The 9,691-nt window shown below is 35.9% G+C and overlaps 1 long non-coding RNA gene across 1 annotated transcript; it reads left to right on the forward strand.

Moving 5' to 3' along the window:
- Window positions 1-1,704: 1,704 nt before the first annotated feature.
- LOC145954441 (uncharacterized) lies at window positions 1,705-7,577 on the forward strand. The gene is made up of 3 exons (XR_014431644.1): window positions 1,705-2,579; window positions 4,928-5,047; window positions 7,106-7,577. It is a non-coding gene; the product is annotated as an uncharacterized LOC145954441 (long non-coding RNA).
- Window positions 7,578-9,691: the final 2,114 nt, after the last annotated feature.

The following is a 9,691-nucleotide window of genomic DNA, read 5'->3' on the forward strand; positions in this document are numbered from 1 at the left end:
AAAAATTGTAGAGTAATTAAAGATATTTAGATAAAAAATAATAATTAATGTTAGAGACACTTTGAAATGACTGTTACTAAAAAAGACAAGAAAATTTCTTAAACGAGTGTTACATATAGGTGCATATATAGTAGTACTTGTTCATGTATATTTCTAATCAATTTGAAATTATCCATCAATGGTACACATAAAAACAGTGAAAAAGAGAGAGAAAAAAAATCCAATTTCTAATCCTTGAGAAGTTGCGTTCTTTATTCGATATTTAGGATCCTCTTTCAGCATGTTTACTTTGATTCCCGATCGTCATTCTTGATCTAAAAAAGAAGTCAATTTTATGCAATTTATCATTTTTATGGAAACGTGCCCTAGGATGCCATTTTGTTTTCGCCAAGCCTTTAAAATATGGGCTTCTGGGCCCAACATGTAACTTACATAATAATTTATGCCCACCCTCATACAATTTGCATCGACGAGAATATCTGTGAGCATCTTGTAAAACAGTTTGTTTTTGTTTTTTTAAATTCTTTAATTCGTGAAATTTGGAGGCAAAACTTTATTCAATCCTTATGCCCTTCTAGTATAGTTTCAAATGAAAATGCAAAAACAAACGAACAAATAGTTAATTGATCCAAAACATCAAATAAAATCATAAAAAATATGCACAAAAATATAAAGTTCTGATGACATTTGACACTAAATGATATAAAAATTGTATACATATTTTACATACATCTCAACGCTCATGTGTAATCATAAGGATGGACAATAGGTAGCATAAACCCTTTAGGTCAAGGTACTTTTGATAACAACATTCATTATATGTATGGGTGTAGCTTTACATTGGGTATCAACATTTTGTTCTACATTAATGACACTAAAAAAGGCCTCCAGCTTCTTAATGATGTAGGGATCATGAGTGTTAATGACAGGTAAACGTATCAAAATTCCAAGTAATAAAATAGACAAAACTTATACCACGGTCATCGGTTTGAATATGATAGCCGGCTTTTTTTAATTTGCTTTTTTTTTAATAATATTTTTTACATAATTAATAATTTCTTTCTTTTTATAAAAAAAAACGGAGAGAGTTCGATCACAATGGAACAAAATCAACAAAAGAATACCTACTTTTTGCATTTTTTTATATACAATAGTTATATATATATATATATATTAATATTTATAAGAGTATTAGGGTTATACATTTAACTCATAGACCTTCTCGATAAAACAAATCAAACTGATTCTTATCAAAATGATTTGAATTGAATTCATAAGAACTTATTCAATACTCACTTAAATTCAACTTGATGTTAATTAAGAAAATAATTTGTTTAAAATTGATTGCAAAAATTTAAATGATTTAATCTTAAAAGAAATAGTAAAATTACATCTTTATGATTTTCTAAATGTATTCTTTTTACATGATTTTCCAAATGTATTAAAAATTGCAACTGAAATACATTGAGATTTAATGATGATAGAGAAATCAGGGTTTGATTGAGGCTTTAATACTCATTAATTTAACAACCAATAAATATAGTTTAACCCTAATTTCTTAACTAAAAAATTATAAACCCTTTCATTAAAATCTTAATTCATTGTAGAAGGGTAATTAAATGATATGCATTTTCCAAACATTGACTGACATTATATTATTTGTAACAACCTCAAAATCATAATTCAATAAGTATATATGTGAGTGATTCGTTTATAATTTAATAAAAATTTAATATATTTTAAATAATTAAATATAGTAAATAATTCATAATTGCTATTTAATAATATGTATGTTTGTAATTATTCATTCCCTTGTGTTAGTTATATTATTTTAAATGAAAGGTCAAGCCAGACTAATTATAGTTTGCTATTTGAGTTGTTTTAATTGTTAATTCTTATAACAACTATTTTGAATAATTAAATTATATAGCTCTTAATTAAGAGTGTATTAGAAGGAAGGAGTTTAACTAAAATAAAACATTTAAAGTGGTTTTTTGTGTAATTAATTAAATGCGTTTATCAATAATTAAAGTTATAATAGTACAAGACAACATACAAATGACTATAATATATTCATAGTAAGTATCGTTGGTGAATTATTTAACACCTAAGAAAACCACATAAGCACTCACTAAACATGGATTGCATGTCATCTTGGTGACACTTGGCCACTTAATTACCCACTCCCTAAAATCCCACAGCCAACCCACCAACTTCTATTCATTTTATTCAATCTTCCACAAGAAACCCCATGAAACTTGGAGAAAGTTTTGGGACAAGTTTCTCTCGTTTCTCCGGGCTTTGGTTGCATGCATTCTAGTCACCACACACTGCAAAAGGGAATTGCACCCAGAACCTGTCATTCTTCATTTTTCTATCATTCACTCTCCCTACACAAACCACGCGAGACCTTGAGAGGAAGTGACAACAAGCTCTTCTCTCATTTCTTTTGAAGATTGTTGACAAATTTAGGGAAGATAGGAGAAGGGAGCTTGTTGCATGCAATTGGATTCAACCTCACCACCTTATTAACTCTCATCACCTACGTTTTCCTCTTTTTGGAGAGAGATCAACACTAGGTAATGGATGTCTTCTCTTGTGGACTCAAAACCATGGCTGTCTATGGAGGGTTCAACCATGGGAATGTTGGCTGCCTTCATTGCATGTGTTTACATTACAAAAAAATTGTCATATAGTGACACACATCTTATAGTGCAATATATAATACATATTACTAAAAATTACTTTTACCCATACAATAAATATAATATATGTTGGTATATTATTAAAAAATGTAGGTATAGACTATAATGACATATACAAAATATATTATTAAATCTTATTCAAAATAAACAATAAAATTGTATGTAACTATGTACCTACATAGACTTAAATATGTTTTTAGTCCCTCAAATTGAAGATAAATTTGTTTTTGGTCCCTCAAATTTAAAACTATTGTTTTTAGTCCTTGTAATTTTTAAAAATCTTATTTTAGTCCCTTAAGTCACCAATAACATATTCAAAAATGACTAATTAAGACAGTTATGTAATATCAATCAAATTTAATGTGATATTTTCACTAATAGAAATACTAATAGGTAGATTTTATGCAATAATGTTTGATAAATTTCTTAACAAAATTTGAATATAAGGACTAAAATAAGATTTTTTTGAAATTATAGGGACTAAAAATAATAATTTTAAATTTGAGAGACCAAAAACAGATTTACCCTAAATTTGAGGGACTAAAAACATATTTAAGCCACCTACATATATTGTATCAATAGTGATATTTTTTTGTATATTACTATATGTAACATTTTTTGTAATATTATTTCATTGTATGTGTCATGCATGTGTTGAAATCTTGTCGAAAATAGTGTTTGATGAAATCTATCGAGGAGATCTTACATGCATGATTATTATTCTCCTTATTTTGCTTTATTTGATCTTAGGAGAGCCCCAAATAAAAAGGAGACTAAATTTTCTTAGAATTTAAAAATAAGTTCTCAAATTCGAAGTTTGCACTACAACGAAAGAGGATACTTTTTCTCAATTCTGCACCTTCAGGAAAACCTTTTAGGAACCGTGTGAAATCCAAATTCAATTTTACCATACTGGTTTCTAGGATTTCTACGAAATTTTGTAGATTTTGTTTAATAAGTGGGACACCATTTTGGAAAACTACTTTAATCAACTTGATCTTTGTATAAAAATATTTTACTCATTTCCTAAGAAGGATGTTTCCTGGCCTTTTCAGTAGTAGAATAGTTGTGGTATGCCAGGTAGTATGCTATTCATGATTACTTGTTGTGATGGCTAAATGTATGACTTGCTAAAATTGTTAACATGAATTTATAGTGATCCTTTACTTATTGTATTTATTTATTTTCAGTAATTTATGAATAATTGTTTTAGCCTGCAATTTAAAATTAAATGAAAGACTTGGGAAATGAGAACTTTAAACAACTGTTAATTGACGTGTGCGATGCATTTATTTTGAAGTGAAATTGTATCGGATACCGGGAGGAGTGTGAACCTGGGCATTGAAAATGTATGGACTAGGGGTGAGAAAAAAAAAACTTAACTGAATTCAACTGATAGTGAATTGAACTGAACTGTATTATAAAAAATTGAACTGAATTGTTTAAAAAAAATTAAATTGAACTGAACTGTTAGAAATTTGAACTGTACTGAACTATAAAGCTGAACTGAATTATAAAAATTGAACTGTTTTTATAAAAGGATAAAAATTAAATATGTCTAACATGTTATGTCTTAATGGATTAACTAGATAGTCTAATGACCAAAACTTTGGAGAAAAAAAAGTGATCCGAAAAAAAATTGTATCAATTTTGTCGAACCTAACGGATCAATTGAGATATGTTGGACTATTTATTTTTAGGCTTAAAATTCACTGAGTTTGTTTGACTTAATTTTATATTTTTTCTTTGAAAAATTTAAATAAAATGGAAAATAAAGTAAAGTTGGCAAATGTGTCTTATTTTGATAGATCAATGAGTCAAAATTGTTCAATTCAAAATATCATAACAGTTCAGTGTAGTTTAAATTGCAGTTCAGTTCAATGACACAAAAGAATAGTTCAGTTCAATTCATCTGAACTAATTTTAGTTTAGTTCAGTTTGTGAAAACTACTTTTAAGTTCAGTATAATTTTTATAAATTCAGTTCAGTTCAGTTCATTATGCTTACCTAGTATGAACATGTGATTGTTTTTGTGTGATATGGTTGATTTTCAATTGTAATAAGAAATTGATATTGTTGTATAATTAAATCTGTTGGAATTTCATATGGACTCTGTGAGACCCCGTAGCATTCTTCTCTCTTTTCTCCCTCTCATCACTCACCTTATACTTTCCCTTCTCCTTTGACTTTGAATTTTCACTCTCAAATTCCTTTCTCTTTAGCTGAAGCCGTGAGCACCTAGGAGGTCTCTAGAGTGAAGCCGTGCGGAGCTAGCCGAGTGTGGATTTCTTTTCTCCTTCTTCTTCCTTTCTCTTCCCGGAGCTCGGAATCGTCTCACTAAGGTAAGGGAAGCTAGTTTTCGCTTGGATTGGTTGGAAATGAGTTTAGAAACTCATGAGATGTTTGATGTTGGCTGATTCATGGGCTGTCTTGAAGTAAAATGTGTTTTCGGGGTTGGATAAAAATTGGGGATTTTCTGGTTGTGTTGGTTGCATGTGGGTAAAGTTGGGGTTTTTGGTTCTTGATGGAAGGTTGGACATTGATGATTTTTCTTCTTGAGTTTTGGATGCATGCATGTTGTGATTCTTGAGGTTTTTGAGTTGCATGTGGTTGGTAGTATTGCATTTAAGTTGTAGCATGGTTTGGGTCTCCTTGGATTGCAAGTTCATGGAGGTTTTGAGTGAAAACGAAGGTGAAATCCATGGAGATTTTTGGAAGTTCAGAAACCCACAGCTATAGCCGTGGAAGAAAAATGTACTTGCAGGAACCCACAGCTATAGTCGTGGATTCGCAGCCATAGCCGTGGGAAGGAAAACGTGATGGCAGAGACTTGCAGCCATGGCTGTGGTTTTGCAGCCATAGCTGTGGAGAAAAATTGAAGTGGCAGAAACTTGCAGCTATGGCCGTGGATCTGCAGCCATGGCTGTGGAAGGCAAACTGAACTGGCAGAGAGTTGCAGCTAAAGCGCTGGATTGAGCGCTGCAGAGGTGGGTCTTGATGACCGAATTTGGTCTTAAAGTCTTCATCAAAGTTGTAGCCTTGGATCTTAGATTTCCAATGGCGTTGGAATCACCCAAAAAGGAGTTCTAGAACTCCAGATATGGCTGTTATAGTGAAGAGGGGTCAAGCTGCCAGCATTGCTTATAGCTGTTGTGGTTTTTAGAATTTTTAACAAGGTAGATGAAGGAATTTGGACTTGGTGTCTTCTTGAGAGTTGTAGGAAATCTTCTTATATTTCATATGAGATAAGTATGAGTATGTTAGGAGTAGTATAACTCCTGATACGCTGTTTTCTGTGAAGGTTGCCATTTCACATTTAGTGATTTGGTTAAGTTGAAAGTTGTTTTAAGTGCTTAGGTTGATTGGTGTTGTTTGGATGGGTAATTTGACAAGATAGATGAGTTGTAAATAAGGTGGATGAGCTGTATTATGTGTTGAATATGTTGTATGTTGTATAAGTTGTTAATGATGAATGTTGTTGAGCTGAGCTGTTGATTATAATGTGATGACTTGTGGTTAACGCTGCTTGTTGATGTTGAGTTGTATCAATTATAAATTGTTGTAAGTTGATATGTTGAGTTGTATCAATTATAAACTATTGTAAGTTGATTATGTTGAGCTGTATCAGTTGTATACTGTTGTGAGTTGATATGTTGAGCTGTATCAGTTGTATACTATTGTGAGTTGATATGTTGAGTTGTACAGTTGTGTTGTACTGTGTGTTGATATTGGATGTTGTAGGCCGTAAGGCTGAGGTGTTGTAGGCCGAAAGGCTGAGGTGTTGTAGGCCGTAAGGCTGAGGTGTTGTAGACCGAAAGGCTGAGGTGTTGTAGGCCGAAAGGCTGAGGTGATGTAGGCCGAAAGGCTGAGTTGTTGATCACTAAGACTAGAGGAGTTGTTTTCAAAATTTCCTCATCCCATTGTGTGGATTGAGTGGCTGTGGTGCTCTTGGAGCCCAATTTGTTGAAAACCCTCCTTGGAAAGTTGACTCTTGGAGTGGTAACTTGCTGTTCTCCTCTAAGTCTTAGTGGTCCCGTGTGTGGGCAAGGTCGAGTCACACGTGTACAAAGCGACCACGGTATAGGGGCCAGGTCGAGCTATACCGATTACAAGCGACCAATACTAACTTATATGCGTGACGACGCATTGTATGTTTTATTGCAATTATGCTGTATGACTGATGAGTTGTATGCTAATGATGTGAGATGTGTGTTGTTATTGCTGAATGTTGTGGTATTTTAAGTTGATGTTGTTAAGCTGGTTGATGTGCTGATAACTGTAGTTGTTTCCTATTCACATATATATATATATATATATGTATGTTGTTTCCTTTCACTAGCTTACCCTTTGTTGTTTCCATGTGGTTTGGACTGCGATGATCATACTATGTATGAGAGCAGAGCAGGGTTAGGTTGGTGGCTAGTGGTGAGTCTGCAGCTAGCTGGCGGAGCTGATCCTTGTTGATGTTTTGTTGTTTCGGCTACTTGGTGTAGTAGCTTTGGATGTATTTTTGTACATTTTGAATCTAGTCAGACTTGGACATGTATATATGTATATTTTAGACACTATATGTATACACTTGTTCCTTTCTGTCCGGTTTCAGGTGTACGGTGTAGTGTGTAGTGACCAGCCGGGTCGTTACACTTTAGTGGTATCAGAGCAGTTTGAGTCTAGTGGACACTCTTTGGGGGTGGTTCCTTTAGGCTTTTGTTGTGTTGAACTCTGTGTTGTGCTGTCTTGTTGTGTTGTTTGTTGTGTTGATTGCTGTGGTGTTTTGTTGTGCTGTTGATGGTTGTTTGGTTTAGTTATTGTATACTGAAGATGTTGTTACTTCTGTAGACAATGACTATAACCAATGAGCTGATAGCCCGTGCCATAGAAATGATGGCTATGGCTATGTAGCAGCAAAATGCCTATTTTTGCTCGGATGGACGTTGATAGAGCTGCAGCTAGTGCAGCAAGGCCCGTGGGGTCACAGGAAAGCCGGGATCTAGTTGAGTTCCGGAAATGCTGTCCTCCACAGTTCAAGGGAGATACAGACCTAGAGGTAGCTGACCACTGGATCTGTGAGCTGGAGAAGATCTTCACTGTGTTGGGATGTTCTCAGGAGAAGAGGCTGGCATATGCTGTCTACATGTTGGTTGGGGAGGCTGAGCATTGGTGGAGAGGTACTCACCATATGCTTACTGCTAGAGGAGGAGTTGTTGATTCAGCTGGTCAAGCTGAATCATTGTTGAGGGATGAGGCAGAGTGTTGTCTTTTGCTTGCTGCTATGAATGAAGAGACCGAGAGGGTCATTGCGGAGATTGATGTGGTGCGAGATTTTGCTGAGGTGTTCCTGGGTGAAGTGCCTAGGTTGCCTCCTACTAGGGAGATGGAGTTTAGCATTGACTTGGTTCCAGGTGCGGGGCCAGTGTCGGTGGCTCCCTATAGGATGGCTCCTGCTGAGTTGGTTGAACTGAAAGGTCAGTTGGAGGACCTGTTGGAGAAGCAGTTGGTGTGACCGAGTGTATCGCTGTGGGGTGCTCCCGTGTTGTTGGTGAAGAAGAAAGAAGGAGGTAGTCGACTGTGTGTTGATTACCGGCAGTTGAATAAGTTGACCATTAAGAACAAATATCCACTTCCCCGGATAGATGACTTTATGGATCAACTGAGGGGAGCATCTGTATTTTCCAAAATTGACTTGAGGTCAGGCTATTATCAAATCAGGGTGAAGGAGGGTGACATACCGAAGACTGCTTTCAGGACTAGGTATGGTCACTACGAGTATGTTGTAATGCCGTTTGGTGTGACTAACGCCCCTGCAGTGTTCATGGATTACACGAACAGGATCTTCCAGCTGTTCTTGGATAAATTTGTGGTGGTGTTTTATTGATGACATCTTGATTTATTCAAGGACCCGGGAGGAGCATGGATAACACTTGAGAATAGTGCTGGAGATTTTGAAGGCAAAGCAGCTGTATGCTAAGCTTTCAAAATGTGAGTTCTGGTTGGATGAAGTGAAGTTCTTGGGCCACGTGATTTCAGCTGAGGGGATTGTTGTTGATCCGGCTAAGGTGGAGTCGGTGTTACAGTGGGAGCGTCCGAGGACTGTCACTGACATTCGGAGCTTTGTGAGTTTGGCGGGTTACTATCGACGGTTCATTGAGGGATTCTCCAAGATAGTAGCGCCTCTAACCTAGCTGACGAGGAATGAACAGCCATTCTTTTGGACAGATGCCTGTGAGCGGAGCTTTGAGGAGTTGAAGAGGAGGTTGATTACTTCTCCTGTGTTGGTGCTGCCGGATTCTGGTGAACCCTTTGATGTGTATTGTGATGCTTCTCACCAGGGTCTTGGGTGTGTGCTGATGCAACACAAGAAAGTAGTGGCATATGCTTCAAGGCAACTGAAGAATCATGATAGAAATTATCCCCCTCATGTCTTGGAGTTAGCAGCTGTGGTGTTTGCCTTGAAGATATGGAAACATTATCTTTATGGTGCTCGGTTCAGCGTCTTCAGTGATCACAAGAGCCTGAAGTACTTGTTTGATCAGAAGGAGCTGAACATGAGGCAGAGGCGGTGGATGGAGTTTCTGAAGGACTATGACTTCCAGTTGATGTATCATCTTGGAAAAGTCAATGTTGTGACGAATGCGCTGAGTAGGAAATCCATCCACATGTCTGGTATGATGGTGAAAGAGCTGGAGCTGGTTGAGGAGTTCAGAGATCTGAACCTCTGTTTGGAGTTAGCTCATGATCACATTAGTTGTGGGATGATTACCATAACTAGTGAGTTCTTGAGGCATGTTGGACAGAAGCAGTTGCAAGATGTCGAGCTGGTGAAGCTTCTTGGTTTGCTGGGAACTGAGAAGGCTGTTGGGTTTGAGCTAGGTGAAGATAGAATCTTGAGGTTCAAGGACAGAATTTTCCTACCTCATGATGCTGAGCCGAAGAAAGCTGTGTTGGAGAATTTGTTGAGGGCTTGTATGTTAGATCACTTGGGAAGC

Source organism: Cajanus cajan, chromosome 2 (genome assembly GCF_000230855.2).
Source record: "Cajanus cajan strain Asha chromosome 2, NIPB_CcT2T_4, whole genome shotgun sequence".
Taxonomy (NCBI): Eukaryota; Viridiplantae; Streptophyta; class Magnoliopsida; order Fabales; family Fabaceae; genus Cajanus; species Cajanus cajan.